Source organism: Lacerta agilis, chromosome 15 (assembly GCF_009819535.1).
Source record: "Lacerta agilis isolate rLacAgi1 chromosome 15, rLacAgi1.pri, whole genome shotgun sequence".
Classification (NCBI taxonomy): Eukaryota; Metazoa; Chordata; class Lepidosauria; order Squamata; family Lacertidae; genus Lacerta; species Lacerta agilis.
The window spans coordinates 3,165,926-3,185,327 of NC_046326.1; positions in this window are offsets into that span (position 1 = coordinate 3,165,926).

Consider the following 19,402-nt stretch of genomic DNA (forward strand, 5'->3'; position numbering starts at 1 on the left):
TCCGTCGCCACTACAGCCGTGAGCAGAGGATCCCAGCACCGTCCGCACATTGCTGGAGCGGCGGCAGCAAACCGCTAAGTACAGCGCATGTGTGACGTCACATGCATGCACTGTACATAGCAATGCCGCACATGCGCTGTATAGTGGTTTGCAGCTGGCAACGCTCCAGGGCCATACAGACAGTGCCAGGATCCTCCTTTTGTGGCTATAGCGGCGATGGAGGGATCCCGGCACCGTCTGTACAGTGCTGGAGCAGCGCCACTGGCAAACCACTATATAGCGCATGTACGCCATTGCTACGTACAGCACATACGTGCAATGCCACACATGCGCTGTACTTAGAGGTTAGCCGGCGCCACCAGGATCCTCTGCTCGCTGCTGCAGCCACGAATGGAGGATATTCCACTATAACTGTTTGAGCCCCTGAGAGCCCCTGCAGGGTGACTTCTTGTCACCCCAGCAGACATGGAACCCGGGGTGCACCCCCCGCACCCCCATTGCAATGCCACTGCTCCTGTGAAGAAGAGCAGCTTTGTAGAATCTGCTGTGCTAATGGGAGGAGAATCAAAGGTAAATTTCAAATGCCTTTATGAGGACCAACCAAAATTTCACAAATATTCTTGCAAGTTCTGGGCTCCTTTGAGAAAAGGGGCAGGATGTAAACTGAATAAATAATAATTTATTAATATCCTTTTGTCTTAAAAGGACTGATTCTGATCATGAATCTGCTGATGACTTGGGATGAGGACTTAAGAAATTGCATAGGGATGTGTGCAATATTTTGTTGGGTTCACATTCTAATTCCTGAAATGATAATGTGGGAAACAATAAGCTAGTTATTTAGCCTGTGCTTATCAGCAACTGGTATGCAGTGGTCGCGACTGTATTGTGCAGGAGCAAATTCCAGAGCTCAGCTATACACAATACAAAGTACTTTTTTGCCTGTCCTAATTCTTCCAATATTCAGCCTCAAGTTCTAATATTATGAGAGCAGGAGGAAAATGTCACTTTTGTATGGCACAGCTACTGCACTCATCCATACTCTCCTCTTCCATATTTCAGTTGCCATATTTCAAAGTAACCAACCAAATTGTTGAGCTTTGTTTAAAAAAAACCCACCCCCCAATAGTGATTTTAAGCTTTTGGGGCTCTTTCTGCTGCTTTTTCCATTGTGTTGTCATACATTCAGGTTTTCCCTAAAATTTTCTAGAAAACCAGGACATGTCAGGAATTTTCCTGACATATGGCAAGCCCATGTTTACCCAAATGGACCATTCTTCAACCTTGGGTTCCCAGATGTTGTTGGACTTCAGCTTCCACCATCCCTGACTACTGGGTAAGTTGGCTGTGGATGACAGGAGTTGGAGGCCAGCAATATTTAAAGAACCAAGGTTGAAGCACACTGGCCCAAGTCTCCCATTAACCCTGACCATTGGCCATTCTGACCAGGGCTGATGAGCATCTGAATGGCACCTTAGCTTAATCACCTCACAAAGTTGTTGCCATGAGAGGCTTGCTACTGTAAGCTCCTTCGATGAAGGACAGGGTAAAAATGTAATAAGGAATAAGAGGTAAAAATAACCACAACAAAATGAGTCATAAACATGTTGGTGACCTAATCAGATTGTAGAAAAGGATTATGTCGTAATTATAAATGTTATCACAAAACATTTCTTGTTTTTCAAAATGTAACGCAGAAGAGAGTTTTCTTTATGTAATAAAATGTCACAAAGCAATCACAAGATCTTAGCCTTTTATAATTGCATCAGTTCACTTGAAATGTTTCCGTGCCCTCAAATATCATTACCTTAGACAAAACTCTATAAAGTGGAGTGCCTTTGCAGGAAAGAGGGTTTATTTTTAGCTACCATGAAGTAATAAAAACAGTATGGAAAGATCAATTTCCCACTTCAAGATCTGTACGTATATTAGAAAAATCCTTACTACCCACAGTGTCAAATAAAGACATGGGCTGGAAGGCAGCTGCACCATGCCCTGAATGCTAAAAAGATGAGGCCAAAGCAGGAGATGTAGTCTGCTGACTCAATAAAGCTCCAATTGTTATTTTTGCTTTTGCATAAAATTAATGAAAGGAAATGTATGCATTTTCAGCCCTATTAATTGTTTTCAGCAAAGGGCACTGATGATGAGATGCTAGCTCCATGCCTTTCCTACCACCTTTCAACTCAAGGAGTGGGCACAAGAAGCTGCCTTATATTGAATCAAACCATTGGTCCATCTAGCTCAGTATTGTCGACACCAAATTGCTGTGGTTCTCCAGGATTCCAGACCAGGTTCCTCTCATCCCTACCAGGAGATGCTGGAGGTTGAAACTGCAGTCCAAGCAGTTGCTCTTCCAGTGAGCTATGGCTTTCTCCATCTGTGTTCATGCATTTTGGAACACAGGAAAATCACCCATCAGTTGCAGTACAGTGGACATGGTGATAGGGAGTGGAGCTACCACACACTTGACTTATTATAATTCTTGAAGCTGTGTACTTTGCCCTGGGGAGCAGAGGTGAGGAACCCCAGACCCAGGAGTTAGGTGTGGCCCTCCAGACCTCCCCATCTGGCCCTTGGAACTCTCCACTGGCCACACCCAAAACTAACCCAGCTTTACATGCTGAGCATTTTTGCCTGCCTGTAATGCATTCTTGCACTCTGATAGCACCTCTTCTTTGCCTGGATGGGGGATAGACAGAGATGTGTGGCTCTGAGTAGAAACTAGCCTACATAAAAGTAAATTGAACATTTTTTGCCCTGCTCACTTTTGTCTCTGAGATGTGGCCATCAGAGGTTTGTCCAGAAGGGAATGCAGGCCTTGGGGAAAAGTTCCCACATCTCTGTTGTAGAGAAACAAAGGACTGGGGGTTCAACAATGCAGGGGAGGTGGGTTAATTCCTCACTCCTCCAGCTCTGTGAAAGTCAATGTGGCATAGTGGTTAGGGTACTGGTCTATGATCTGGCTGGATTCTCAATCTGCCATGAAGCATCTTGGGTGGCCTTGGGGCAGCTTCTCAGCCTAATTCTCCTCAAAGGGTTGTTGTGAGAATAAAATGAGCCAGGAAAGAACGATATATGCCACCATGAACTCCTTGGAGGAAAGATGGAACGTAAATGTATTAAATGAATGAATGCTGTCCCTCTGCTGCTGTCGCTAAATGATGTGTTTTGAGTATTCCCTTTGACTATGTAAATGGATATTCTCTTATGGTTGTTGTTGTTGTTGTTGTTGGGGTTTTTGGTTTTTTGCTTTTGTATTGCTGTTTGAGGAACTCGGCGTGAGTGGCTAGTAGCAGAAGCTGCTTGCTGGGTGGAGTGGAGCTGCTCCACTAACTCCCCAGGAGGGACAAGGCAGCAAGGAGGTTGGTGCAGTGCAAATGCAGCAGCACAGCCAATCTGGCACTCCTTCCAGTACGTTTTCGGCACCTTCTTTGTATATCTTTAGGCGCCAGGCAAAAATGTTCCTCTTCAACCAGGCCTTTGGGTGATTAATATTCCACAGCCTTTTAAATATGTTCATGGGAGGGGTTGTTGTTGTTGTTGTTGTTTTGTCTTTTAACTAATTATTTGTGCTTTTACCTTGTATCTAGTGAACTGCTCTGAGATCTTATGATGAAGGGCAGTATGCAAGTCTAATAAATAAATCATTAATAAGTAGAGGCTCTGTGTGTGTTTGTGTGTAAGGTAATGCTGTGGCTTTGGGAAAAACTCGTTTGTTTTAAAGATTAGCACTATCACTCTGAGGGCCTGTCTACCCACTTCCCCTACTCAACTTGTAAGTAACTACAAGAGCAAGTGTCTCTCCTCATAGGGGAACAGCTAACTCTGTAAAATCGGAGGAAATGAATATGTGATCCTCCAGATGTTGCTGGACTACAACTTCCACCATCCTTGGCTCAGGCTGATGGGCGTTAGAGTTCAACCATGTCTGGAAAAACACCCTTGCTTTAAAAGAATTCCCTGAAACAGATACAACATGGTCTTCAATGGCGCTAGCAATGGATCATTTTTTGTTCCTCCAACTAAGAATACAAGCTACCAGACTTAAATCTAGAAAGTGCAAGTCCTATCCACAGAAGGCAAATGATTCTAGAGTAATTGCTTGAGAGCTTCATTTCCTGTCTCGTTGGGAGGAATATGCACAATATCTCAGTATCTAATATTCTGCCCAAGTGAAGGGATCCTATAGATTTACTGCTTCTTAGCACGACCTATCATCCCAGGCATCATTTGCTTTTAATCTAATTGAGCTAATCTTGTGCAGATTCCATTTTAGCCCCTCCAACTTTGATAATATATGGGTCTCTTGTACGTTCTGCTCCTAATAACTCACCAAGATTACACAAGAAGCCTGGGCAATTGGTTTAGCCATAAGTTATCACAGCAATATTTCGATCAGGTTAAAGAAGAATAAAAAAGCTATAGGATGAATGGAAGCCATTTGTTTTGATGCGAGAGACTAAGAATACAAAATATTTTTTGACCTCTGATCTCTCTGAAGCATTCTTTTTGTCTGAAATAATAATAGCAAGTAGTATTAAGGCAGCGTTCAACCCTGATGATCAGTGAATTACATTCTGCAAGTCTTACAGAATTTAAAACCTTCGCTCTATTCATTTTTATTTAAAACATTTCTAGTCTGCAGCCCAAATTAATCAAACCAAATTCCAGGGCAGTTTGTTTATTGTTAACCTGAAAGCTTGTAAAGTAAGTTGGGATGGACTGAGCAATTAAATCCCATCCTTTTCTGGTTTCACTAGCTTTCAAAGGCTGTGTGTAAAAAGTCTACATTGAAATTGTACACATTTTGTGCATACTTTTTCCATAAAATAAAGATTTTCCAATATTTTTTCAATGTATTTCCCATGAAATAAATATTTTTTTTTGCAAATTCCAGTGTGTGTGTGTGTGTGTGTGTGCAGACAGCACTGCAAAATTCAGAGGAGTGCTTAATCCAACTCAAAGTTGCATGCTGAACCACAAAAAAATCTGGGAGCATTGGACTGGGTGAGTAAAGGTAAAGGTAAAGGACCCCTGGACAGTTAAGTCCAGTTAAAGGTGACTATGGGGTGTGACGCTCATCTTGCTTCAGGCCGAGGGAGCCAGCATACAGAATATTGTAATGGAAGCCAGTGCGCATGGAAATGCCGTTTACCTTCCTGCCACAGTGGTACCTATTTATCTACTTGCACTGGTTGCTTTTGAAATGCTAAGTTGGTAGAAGCTGGGACAGAGCAACGGGAGCTCACCCCATCGCGGGGATTCGAACCTTCCGATTGGCAACCCAAGAGGCTCAGTGGTTTAGACCACAGTGCCACCTGCATTCCTAATGGATGAGTCCACTGTGATAAACAGACTGAACAAATCCCTCATCCATTCATAAAAGTAAGATCCAGGAGCACTGGCGGAGGAAGAGGAGTGGGGGGGAGCACACCACCCCCGGCAGTGCGGTCCCGGTGGGGTGCCATCACGGCAGCCCCCACCCACCCATGCTGAGCACCACGCCCCCCAGGAGGTGCGCCAGCCCTGCCCCCGCCTGCTCTCCACCTCCCAGTGCTGGAGCATGAAGCTCCGCCACTGTCCAGGAGGCTTCCTTTTAGGGAGGTCATGCTGGAGCTGTTTCACCAACAATGAGAAGGCCCTCTCCTTGGTGGTCATAGTACATGCTCAATAAGGAAAGTGATTCACAATTCCCTCCCACTTCACCCTACTTTATAGTCACCTTGTGGATTGTAGTGACAAATATAATTTGGCTGCACCACACATCCTGATTTGCAAAGGGCTTGTTGTCTGCAAGCTTTTTCAAAGAAAAGTCAGCAAATATCCAAGGTTACCCTTCACAAAACTACATTTCTCAGGTCTACTTGCACCTGGCACACTGCACAGCTGCTCATCATGCACTTGGAGGGAAAAGAGGGGAAAGGTCTTCCTTCCCCCTTCTCTCACCTCTCCTTTTCACCTTTGGAATTAGCAGCAGCAGCCAAATACAGTGAGTGGGAAGGAAAAGGGTAGCAGTTTGGAGAATCGTTGATATATGAGAGGAGGGAAGGTGTGGGCTCATCATGGGTGGCTGCTGAGCTATGGCTTGGATCTTTTTACATCCTCAAGGGTTTGAAACATATTCAGATTCACTTGGACTAAGTCAAACTATTTCCCAACGCCACAAGGAAAGAGCCCAGCTTTGTCTGAAATTCAGTTCTGTCTGCATGTTAATACAAAAGTACCAGGGCCAGGGAAAGTACGCAGAAAAAACTTTTATTTAGTCTTAGTGTAAACCACTTAAGAGGTTTTCTTAAATTTTTCTAAATAAATATATTTGTTAAATAAATTAAGAAATAACACACAAATGTGCATTATATTTAGAAAACTAGCTTGCAAAATGTATAATGGAAAAAATACACACTAAAATGTTGGTAGATTTTTTAGCAAATCATCATCATCATCATCATCATCATCATCACAAACTGATGTGGAAAGATGGCTGATTTTAAGATGGGGGAAATGAGGAACAGGCAGAAACCAAGCTGACAGGTCCCCCCATCTGCAGCCTTAGTCTATGTCCCTGATGCCCCTGTGCTGTGAACACCTTGCTTTCTGCTACCAAGGTCTTAACAAAAAGCAAACTGTGAACCATCAAGTTGTAAGCCCAGCACCTAAATCAGAATCCTCATACTTCCAAAGAAGGAGAAAACATAGGGAACATGCTTATAAAAATTCACCAGCGAATATGCTATTTTAAAAATATATGTGCATATATATTCTAAAAATCCAGCCACAAAATACATCTGTACAAAATGAGATTTCAAACATCACTTTTAATTTCTTGGCATGTCCTTTCAAAGGCATTCATTTCCACTTCAGAGCAGACAAATAAATGAGATTGATTCTCAATTTGTGGTCGGAGCATCTCCCTGTCCCTGAGACTACATTTGAAAAGAAGGAGAGACAAACAGCTGAAAAGAGACAGGCTGCTAAGCGATTCTCACCGGCGTGTGAAAGAGGCAACTCAATCAGCAGACCTACCTCACACCTCTCAGGATGCCTCACTGCTTCTGTATCATACTGGAAGTGGAGGAGAAAATAAGAAAACTGAAGACCCACATGGAATATTACACCTGAAATTGGTATTGACACTTCTGCTAATAATGCCATCAACAATCCTCTTGCAACCAAACTGGGAATACTGTCAGTACATTTGATTAAGGGCTGATGTAGCTGAAATAAGAAACTGGTGCCAGAAATATTTCTTTAGACTATGTTAAGGGCTTGTCTAAACTGGCAAGGTTTATGTGCATTGGCAGCTTACCATGCATTAGTCTTAATTTGATGTGGATCTTAACACACAAGTTATTGGCCATGCTAGAGTCGGGCATAGCTGGTGTAGCATGTGGTGCAGCCTGTGAATGTGTGTGCCTTGAACTGCTCCCTTGCCAATAGCCGAAGCTTATGGCAGAAGTAGAGAGAAGGTAGATCTGGATCTGGTGGTAAATATAGACACTGAATGTGACTCTTACCTTTGAATGGAAGGCCACATTCCACCCATGCAAAAACCAGAAGTTTCTGCCCATACACAGATCTCTCCATCCAGGAAGGCAAAAGCCCTGATCAAGGACATGATGACAAAAGCACTTGAGGAAGTCACAGAGCACAACTGCTGGCCTGGGGAGGAAGAGTCCTGAAGGCTGGATAGAGAGGCCTTGAGGCCAGACCCAAAGTCCTCCATTCCTGAAATAGACATTTGGTCTGACCCAGCAGGGCTCTTCTGATGTGGAGGCACCATAGATCCCTAATTTCAGCCAATATAATCTCACATCTCCTCCACCTCTAGAATATATTGGCAGGGTAGAAGGCAAGGAGACCAACTGGATGTAAGTCAAAGCAAGCAGGCAGGGACTGGCTAAGAGCCAGCTGCGGTTTGTGGGGCAGTGCCCCAGTCACTCTAATGGACCAGTCTCCAGTGAAGACACATAAGCCTTTCTTTCACTGGGGGAAATGCTACCCAAATTTGGCAGCTGCAGCTATGCATTGATAGCCTCCTTCCACTTTTAATTGTGCAGCCAGACCACATAATGCCATACTCAGTTTTCAGTGCACGTGTTACTAAGGAGTTTATTTGCGCCCTTTTATTTCATTTAGGGAGGAACTGCTGGAGCCTGCCATGCAAGAACAATGACTTTCACCTTTACAACATAATTTGGTCAACAGAGAAACACTGAATAAATGAAAGTTCTAGGATCAGTTTGAGTGTTTGTGCGTATACATTTTAAAAGAAATTTATTGTGCAATGGGGAGAAATAGGGATGGTAGAGAAAATTGGTTTGGTTTGGTTTTTAAAACAAACCTACCGAATTTTTATTTCCTAAACTAATGTGCAGACTGAAATCCAGCCAATCCTTCAAAATTTGCAATTCTCCAAGTGTTGTGATGCAGTCCTTCAACCAATAATAATGCTTACAAAAATGTTTATGTTCAAGAACATAACATACAAAAATGCATAGTAGGGGGAATTTGCTTGCAAAAATGTGTGTACTAGGCAAACCTATGTGCAAATTATGTGGGGGGGGGGATAAATGAACACCATAGTTAACTAAAATTCATATGCATTTTCCTAATATTCATGCATGCTTGTAAATATGCAGACAAACTTCAGTTTTTAAAACAAAAATGCTAATGGATATGGAAATAGGGTTGGTGAAACAAAGAAGTGGAATCATGAGAAGCTGAGCAAAATCCACTCAAAGTTGACTGGTTTGCCCTGCCATCGGTGGAGTATGGGGAACAAGAATCTCGGGTGATGATGGGCAAAGGAGATTTCTCCTTGCATAAGCTGATTTTCATTTCTTTCCCAGAAAACTGCACTCCCGCCTCCCTTTCAGCCCTGACAGAGAGGAGTCTCTGCTTCCACCCAGCAGTCCCAGGGATGATCTATACAAAATCAATAATCTGACTCCCCTTACATTATAGCATCTCCCCCTCCGCTGATCTGTGGGGAGGAACAGCCAACGCTTGTCAAGAAGAGCCACTTTGGCTAATTGGACTTCTGCCCTAAAAGCATCTGAGGACTGAGATGCATTCAGACCTAATGGGAGGGCAAAGGTTAATGCATGATTAGATGAGAAATGCTCCATCTTTGAGAAGGGGGTGGGGTAGGGAATGAATTCCCCTTCCCTTAACACAGAAGAAATTGCCTCCAGGAGTGAACGGCACTAAATTAAGGAAGAGACACTCCTGATTCCAAGGCTCCTGCTTTATGGCTCCAAGCATATGCCTTTGTCCTTCCTGCAGTGTCCTTGGTGGAGTGCCATTAGGTTTGCTGTTGCTGACTCAGCCTGCCGGCAGCCCCAGCCTTCCACTGTTCTGCTTTATTATATCCTATTCAAAGCATGCCAAGAAGCCCACAACCAAGCAGGTCTCTAAAGACTTGGAGGATGATAATGCAATTGCCTTGGGGAGGAAGATGCAGGAGAAGGCAAACAAAGCAAAGGATGATTAGTTCCCCCACCCACTGACCCCACCATCCTGTCTACAGGAGGAAAGGATATTGAATGGCGTTGATTAATAGCAGTTGAACTGCACACAGCTCTTTCCCCCTGCTGAGTGAGGAACAAGCAAGGAAACGCCCAGCCACTGGCATATTAATGCAGGAGAGAAAGGAGGGAGAGATATGCATCAAATCAGCACCAGGATCAGGAATAAAGGATCTGAAGTGAAAGCTGGTTAAGAGAGTCACAATTTGGGCATGCCCAAAAGTTCAAAACTCTGCATCAAGGAAAAGAATTCCGTTATATGTATTTTGCAAATTTGCACACAGTCCTTGATTGTGCATTCATCAGCCTTTGCTATTAGGCATGACCAATTGGGGCCCTGCAACTAAATACTGCAGTGTGAGGAAAGGTGCTAGAACAGATAATTAAACAGTATGTGAGCACTCGGAGTTGGAAGGGACCCCCAAGGGTCATCTAGTCCACACCTCTGCTATGCAGGAATCTCAACTAAAGCATTAATGACAGATGGCTATACAACTTCTGCTTTAAAAGCTACAATGAAGGAGAACCCACCACCTCCCAAGGAGACAGTCCCACTGTCCATCAGCTCTTTTTGTCAGAAAGTTCTTTCTGAAGTTTAGTCAGACTCTCCTTTCTTGTAACTTGAAGAATTTATTAACTTAATTAATTAATTATATAAACAATTTCTCAGTGTGAACCTGGAAGTGACTTATCCTTATGTGAAAACGATGAGAAATTAATTTCTAAAATGTATAGATTGCTGTTGGTGTGGGAAACAAAGGGTGAAATGGTTAAAACAACTATGGTTAAGTGGGCAAAGGATGTTGGGTGTAGTATAGATATTGCTGCAAACCTCTGCCTTCCTCCTGACCTGTTCAAATGTGTGGGATGTGAAACACAAGAGCAGTCAAGTACAACATCCCTAGAGTGGACATAAAAAGGGGGTGTCTGGACCAGCCAGTCAGAACTAACTGTTTCTCCTAGGCTGGGACAGACTTCCTCTGCATGTGACTAAAGGTGGGCATGACCTCACCTGCCCAGGTAACAAAAGAGCAGGACTGGTCAGCCATCTCTCTCTCTCTGACCATATTCGTCGAAGAAGCAACATCTGTTTAGCCTAAGATGCTCTCTTCCAGCCAAGCGAGGACAAAGAGGCTGTCTCCTTATGGGATAGTTTCCAGGTGTATATTACTTTTGTAACTTAAAGTCTGCCTTCTGGGGTCCAATTGTGAACAGAATGTGTGAGTAAACTCTTTTTATACTTTTATAGAAGACTGTGTCATGTCTATCTTTTTATGAGGGACTAAAGAGGGAATTACCAAAAGGAAAACTTATTTTAGAGGCTTTAGCAAGCCTGAGCAAATGCATCCGCTGTGCAAGTGTAAAAAGGGGAATGTTACTCTGCCAAATTGTATAACTTGCTAACACAAGTTGGAAAGGATATAATAAAACAATATATCCTCTCCTGCATCCCTGAACATTCCCACAAAATGGGCATCAGCCACCACTGCATGCAGCCCTTCCCAAGCTCTCACTTGTTGGGAGATACTTTACAATACAGGGATACATTTCTATTCATGAAGGCCTAACTTGATTTCATACCTGAAGACAAGGTATAAGGAATAATTTTTGTGAATTAGTAGGATTTGACACAGAGAATTCTCAAGAGACTGTGGAAATCACAAGTCAAAGTTTTAAAAAAGAATTAGAAGAAAGGAAACTGGGGCACAGAGAATACACAAACCACTCAAGTAATTTGGAGGTGAAAGTAAAGAAAGAAACAGAAAGGTTTTTTTCAGAACTGAGGAAACAATAGTATGGTAAAAGCCAGTAGGAAACCCCCAAGAAACACAGAGGTCTGGACACTTCCTCCCACTTTCAGGGAAAAGGCTGGCATTAAAAACATAATAATAAGAGGCTTAAAGTGGACATTTTCCAGATGCAAACTTCCTACAGGTATATAAGAACATAGGAGCTCTGCTGGATCAGGCCATTGGCCCATCTAGTCCAGCATCCTGTTCTCACTGGGGCCAGCCAGATGCCTGAGGGAAACCAGCAAGCAGAACACAATCACAAGCGCACTCTCCCCTCTCTCTGGAAGTTTCCTGTTCAGAATACCTCCAATGGTGGAACAGACAGAGCCATCACTGATCACCTTATCCTCCATGAAAGGTACCATTTAAACTTCTCCCACTTGGCTTCTCTGTAAAAGAAAGGAGAACAAGAATACTGTATCTGAAGAAGTGTGCATGCGCACGAAAGCTCATACCAAGAACAAACTTAGTTGGTCTCTAAGGTGCTACTGGAAAGAATTTTTTTATTTTTTATTTTTTTTTTACTATGGCAGACCAACACGACTACCTACCTGTAACAAGAATACCGTTGATCATTCTAGGACTGTCCCCTAACTAAATATAAGCTTTAGGTAGGCAATATAAGCTGTAATCCTTTTTATTCTTGCCTCTGTAATTTAATATTTTTTTGTAAATTGGATAGCGTGAAACATTGTAGTTGGTGGTTTTTCTTTTTTCAGAGAGGGAAAAGGACAGCTGGTCTGACTCAGTAGAAGGCAGTTTCCTACATTCCTGCCTCTGCCAAGCTGCTAAAGATGCATTTTTGTGTAACATGCACTAAGCATGTTTATTTCACAGTAGTTGCCACTGAATTCAGTGAGGCAGCCAGCTTGTTTCCTTGGAAATAAGTCTCAGGGAGTTCAATAGGACTTTCTGCTAAGTAAGTCTGGCAAAGATTGCAGCCTTCTGCTGCAAAATGCAAGAGATGGGCTTTGTAAATGTTGCTGAAGGCACTCAACTATATTCAAAGAGTGACCTCCAGTCTTACTGGTGTGTGGTGTGTGTGTGTTGCTTTATAGCTAAAAGGCTTGAGGTCAAATCATCCTTGAAGGTCCTGGAAAGCCTCTTTGATTAACACAGAAAAATTTCTTTATGGTCCCCCTCTCCCGCCCCCTTTTCATTCTGGATAATCTGATCATTATTGCTGCCCTCTATTGATTATGCTGCAGGCAGAGGGCAGATGACCAGCTGCACTGATCTTCCCGGTATATTAGGCCACCCTCATTTTATTAGGATGCTGATAAGATACCATGGCCTTTGCTGACACACCATGTCATCAATAATATTGCATTATCAGCACAGCCAGGCTGCATCTTGCAGTGCTGAACAAATTTTAGACACTTCTGGCACTGATGTACATTCAGAAAGGACAACAGAACTGCTAGCTGCTTTGTTACGCTATCTGGGGTATAATTAGTATCACTGGGATGATTCAGCTGCTAACACCTTCAGTCTTTGGATTTCGAGAAGGTCACAAATATTTATGTGTGACTAGTGATGAGGGACAAATGTGATTTTGTTTTCATTTTAAAGAGAAACTACATAAGTCACAAACCAATAGGTGAACCAAAACACAGGCAACCTTCCAAACTTGCACTTCTCTGAATTTTGTTATGCAGTTCTCTAACCAAACTAAGAGGGGCGTTCATTAAAGATTTCCCCTGATGTACTTCCCGTGGACTGAGACAAATGAAACTGGGCACAGTTATTAGTACTTCTCTATATAGCTACCAGCAAGAATCAAACACTTCTCCCATCGCTTTATGTAGCTGTGGAGACCTCGTCTGTAGAAGTCAGCAGGTTGCGTCAGAAGCCACGACTTGACCTCAGAAATCAGCATTTCATCATGTGGAAAAAGCTTGCCCTTTAAAAATAACTTCATCGTTGGAAAGAGGTGGAAGTCCAATGGTGTGAGGTCAGGAAAATAAGGTGGGTGAGGAAGGATTTCATAGTCACAGGACCATGCTTCCATCTGAGCAACATGCGAGTTGTGAACTGGGGCATTGTCTTGCAGGAGGCAGACACCTTTGGTCAGCATACCACGCTTCTCGATTTTGATGGCCTTCTGCAATTTCTGCAGCAGCGAAGCATAGTATGTCCTGGTAATTGTGGTACCCTTTGCCAGGAAATCCATCATCACTACTCTGCGCTGGTCCCAAAAGACCATGAGCATGACCTTGCCCACTGACAGTTGGACCCGTGCCTAATTGTGCCTAATTTGGAGGTGGTGAGGCAGAGTGCTTCCATTGTTTGGACTAGGATTTAGTCTCTGAGTCATAATGATGGACCCATTTTTTGTCCTGAGTAATTAGTCTGGCAAAGAAGTCATCATGGTTTTCTTGACACATGGCCAAAAGAACCTGTGAGCATGTGACTCATTCCTGCTTCTGAAAAGGCATCAACAGCTGGGGAACCCATGGTGCAGACATCTGCAGCTAGTTAACGAACGGTTATGTGGTGATCCCCCAAATTGGGACGTCCACTTGCTGGATGGTGTTATCATCAATGGCGGAATGTGGTTGCCCAGGAATGGGAGCCGTTCCACCAAAGTCCGACCACACTTGAATTGATGATGCCAGTGCTTGACTATGTCATACGATGGGGCATCCTCCCCATAAGTCCCTTTCATCTCATCAAATGACTTCCGTGGTGTGTGCCCTTTCAAGTACAGGAATCTGATTACCACTCTGTATTCAACTGGTTCCAATATCAGATGTTACTCCATGTTAGCACCCATAACAGAGAAACCATTAGGAGTTCAGAGCTACAAATTACCACGTTACCTATGGAGAGAAGTATCATTATGCATGTGCAATTTCATCCTGCTGCGATAACCAGAAGTGGGTCAAGGGAAATCTTTAATGAATGACCCTCGTATGTATTCAGAAATGCATATATTATTTGCATTTATTTTATTTAACAAAATGCATATATCCTCTATGTGGTTTACAAAAATAAAACACTGAAATTCTTGGTAAATGAGCAGTTAAAAACAAGTATATAAATCTGCTTTATACCACGGAAAACCACAGGTCTTTCTTCAAGCTTAGTATTATCCACTGGAACCAGCTCTCTCCAGGATTTCAGGAAGGAGCCTTTTGGAACCTTCCTTGGAAATTCTGGGGGCTGAACTTCAAACCATCTGTATGCAATGCTTTCTCACTGATCTACTCTTTTCCTTGGGTAACACTGTCCACAAAGGAGGCTACCTAATCAAATATTTCTGCATCACTGCTAAAAGGTCTGAAATCAAATAATCCAATCTCTTGCCTACGCCCTCAAGCACAAAGGGTTAACTTACAAAGATAGCCTAGATCCTAAACCAGAAACCTAAAAGCTCTGCCCTTCCTTCTCTCAACACTGATCTCTGAAAGGAAAGCACATTTTTCTTTGGAGGAGACCAAGCTGGGTGACCTTTTTCTGGGGTTTATTTTTAGAACAGAGATGGTGCCAAGTCAAGATGTAGGTTACTATAACATATGAATCACCCTGCTCTTTGGGAAAGGAGCAGGAAAAAGGACATGGCCACACACAAAACAAGCCTTGCCAACAGCCTTACAGATTGTAGTGAGAAGAGAAGAGCAAGCTCAGCATCTTCCCATTAGAGAAGAGAAGAGCAAGCACCTCCGTATTTAATATCTGAAAAAAGGACAAAGATGAACTACAAAGGCCACATTAAGCTGGGATTCTAAGGAACACAAGACTTTTATCCTTTTCAGTTACAAAGTCAATTAACATTGTCTCACCCTGCTTTAATATTGAATTTATACTTTCTATTCAGGAGATAGTAGCTATTCTCTGCAAATATTGTCTGGCTGGGCAAGTACTGGGTGGAGAGTTGATAAAGATTTGGTACCCTGTATTGAGATTGGATGATCATCACAAGGAGAGCTCTGCTGGCTTTCACAAATGGCCCAAATGGCCCAGAAGGAAGAAACCTTTCCCAGCATTTCCTGAAGGCCCCAATCCAGTGGTGGGTGTGGCCTTGATCTGGTAGTTGGAAAGCCCTCAACACATGCTCATGGTGCACAATGCACACAACACACACAATACACAAGCATGCACATAAACATACTGTTACAGGCCACCCCAATGTCTGCCAAGTGGTAGCAAGATTCCAAGGGTCTTGTATTCCTCGGGAATGAGGCATAGCGGAAACTGTTGTGTCTTTATGAGGTATGGTTCATTTTACATTTATTTACAGCCTAAGGTTTGTTGGAGAGAGTGCAGAACATTACACCCCAAGAGCATTTCTCATAAATTATTATTACATTATAAATTATTGTTATTACATTAATTATTGGTGTTATTGTTGTTGCTGCTGTTGTTATTTATTCTCTCATAGCCTCAGCAAGCTTGGGTTCAAAGCAGCAGCCTACCAGGCTCCCTGGTTTATTGTGTGCAGCCTCCTCCAAGCAGCCCCTCTCTTCTTCTTCCCCAACTCCCCTGTTCCAAAACCTATGTTTTAAAAGGACACATTTTTTCCTGTGGTGACATCACACCCTCTGTTGCCCCTGACAACCCCCCCTCTCAATTCTTCTGTTTCTGTCTACTTCTTAGCCGGGGCATGAACTGCATCTGCATGGTCAATTGTTCTTAATAGACTGGTATTTGGCTCTTTTGTGTTCTTAATGGCATTAGACCAAGTTGGAGAAGGCTAATCTAGTCCACCATCCCATTTTCAACTGTAACCAACCAGATGCTTCCAGGAAGCCCCCAAAGCTGGGTCTAACTCAGGGGTAGGCAACCTAAGGACCATGGGCCACAAGCGGCCCACAGAGGTCATTTAACTGGCCCACAAGCTGCCCCCGAACCAAGTCGCCCACTCAGCGAGTCCTTGTGTGCTGCGCTAAACCGGCACAGCACAGTGCGGGGACTTGCTTCCGTGGCACCGGAAATCATGTCTGTGCAGATGCAAATGCCGGAAATCACAGGCGCACGCGCCCATGCACAGTCCAGCCTACGGAAGGATCTCTGCTCGAGTGAACCAGCCCAGGAGAGCTAAACCTTGCCAACCCCTGGTCTAACTGGTTCTTGGGAGGCCTACTGCTAATAGCCATCAATAGATATTTACATCTCCATAAATTTGTCTAATCCAGGGGTGGTGAACTTTTCTCTGCCTGAGGACCACATTCTCTCCTGGGCAACCTTCCAAGGACCACGTGCCGGTGGTTTGTGTAAGTGAAGCAATGTATATCATTTTACCTTTGTACAATAGGCTAGTTTCTACACACACACACACACACACACACACACACACACACACAACCCTACATCTATTCAAGTAAGAGGCCATCAGTGGAGCCAGAATTCTTCTTTGGATCACATTTTAATCCAAGCCTGAGAGGAACTGAAGCTCATCACTCCTTTGAAGCATATTTCCATGAGCACCTGAAATTCATTTCCAAACCTAAGCTCAGAGAACTTCACTGTCAGCCTGATTACAAAAACAATCATATTTCCTACTGTGTGCTGGTGTGATGCTTAGGTCAGGGCTGTGGGATTTTTGGTCCTCCAGATATTGTTGGACTACAACTCCCATCTTCCCTCCCATCCCTGCAGTGTTTCCCATCTCAGAACTAGGTAATTGCTCCCTAAATGGTCACAACTAGTTTGTCATGCATTCAGTTCCCCTGTGTTCTTCTCCTAAATGTTTTATTTTCATGAAGACATTTACCGGTAGTGTTATGAGAGTGACAAGAATGCTTGTCGTCTTATTAATTAGGCTGGAAGCTGGAACAGAAGAAGCCATTTCAGCAATATATTCACAAAGTGCTTCTGAAGTGTTTCAAGGGTGGAATAAAGAAACAGCTTACTGAACAAAAGTGTTAATACTCAAAGGAATTTAAAAAAGATTCAATTCTGAGAGTCTGGCTTAAGTGTGCATAACTATGTCCTCTCTCGTCTAGTCCTCAAGATAAACCATTTCATATGATATTAGTAATAATGGCATTTGTATCCCACCCTTCCTCCCAAGGTACCGAGGACAACAAATGTGGAAGTGATGAAACAATACCATTATAAAATTAAAAAACATATTTAAAGCATCCAAAACAATTAATTTAATTTTAAATAGGTTTAGGCTGTCTGCTGGGGAATGGTCCTCTTGAGGCAGCTTACAACAGATAGAACATCACATTGTGTTCTTCCATTTTGGAATGGTTTTAGGTGTTTCTAAATTTTAATTATTTTTATCTGTTTTAAAATTGTATTTTCTGTTGATTGTAATCCACCATAAGACAACATGGTGAAGAATGGAAAATATATCTTAACAAATAATTAGATATATAAGAACATGAGAAGGGCATCTAGTCCAGCCTCCTGTTCTCACAGTGGCCAAGCAGATGCCTGTGGGAAACTAGCAAGAAGGATTCAAGCACCAGAGCCCTCTCCCCTCCTGTGGCTTCCAGCAGCTGATATTCAGAAGCATTGCTGCCTCCAACTGTGGCAACAGAGCACAGCCCTCATGGCTAGTAACCCTTGACAGCCCTCTCTTCCATGAATTTGTCTCTTCCTCTTTTAAAGCCATCCAAGTTGGTGGCCATTACGGCCTCCTGTGACAGTGAGTTCCATAGTGTAACTATGCGCTGTGTAAAAAAAGTACTTTCTTTTATCTATTCCGAATCTTCAGCTTCGTTGGGTGTTCCAGTGTTTTGAGAGATGGAGAAAAAGTTTTCTCTATCCATGTTCTCCATGCCATGCATAATTTTATAAACATCTGTCATGTCACCTCTTACTCAACTTTTTGCTAAACTGAAAAGTCCCAAACATCACTACATTTCTTCAAAGGAGAGCCGCTCCATCCTCTTGATAACTTTGGCTGCCCTTCTCTGAAACTTCCCCAACTCTACAACATCCTTTTTGAGGTGAGGAGACCAGAATTGCACACAATATTCAAAATGTGGTTGCACCATAGATTTGCATAATGACATTATGATAATGGCAGCGTTATTTTAAATTTCTTCCGAAATAGTAGTAGTAGTGGTGGTGGTGGTGGTGGTGGTAATTCTTCTTCTTCTTCTTCTTCTTCTTCTTCTTCTTCTTCTTCTTCTTCTTCTTCTTCTTCCTCCTCCTCCTCTTCTTCTTCTCGTGTTTATATACTGCCAAACTGACTGGGTTGCAAATCCTATATTAGGGTTGCCATATTTCAAAATAATCCAGGACAAAGTGCCCCCTTTTGGAAATTCCTCCCGGACATCAATTCCACCTTTGAAAACCTGGTAATGTCCAGGGAAATCCAGACGTATGTCAGCCCTACCTATATCTACTTCACACAGATGTCAATGCCACATCAGGTATCTATATCTATATCTATATCTATATCTATATATATCTATATCTATATCTATATCTATATCTATATCTATCTATATCTATATCTATATCTATATCTATATCTATATCTATCTGGCATGCACAGCTCGGTGAACATTCTAAATATTAACTGCCATTCTGAGGTCATTTTGAGATCTAATCACAAGAAGGCGGTGATAGAAGGCCTAGTCCCGGAACCATCAATAAATATCAGTCACAAAGTCCTCGACTTTAAATTTTATGATCATGATTATTCACAGTGCACGCTTCTGCTGGATTCCTCTGCCCATATATTATCTGCTTTGTGAACAAGTCACCATGCATATTAACAGCAGCTCCCAGAATTAGTTTGACCTTCCTATTTGGGGATTTTTGATGAGTCGGCAGATCACATTAAATAAGCCACATCAGTTTATATATAAAGATGAAACGTGATCTCATGCTTTGTGGTGCTCCAAAATATAAGCAGGCCTTTCCAAAAGCAGAATATCAATAGCTAGCTATATTATGTTTTAACATCACAGCTTTTCAAGGATATAGACAAGATCAATGGGTTCATTAAAGGACAAATGGTGGAATGCTTGCATTTTGCATGCTATCTGTATCATTTGCCAAAAACCAATAATAATGCAAAATCAGTGCAGAAATTCCAAATGTAGGGTATTTAAAGGTTTTCCTTCCTTTTAATTAATTAATTAACATCCCTGCCCTGCTCACAGTGGTGCA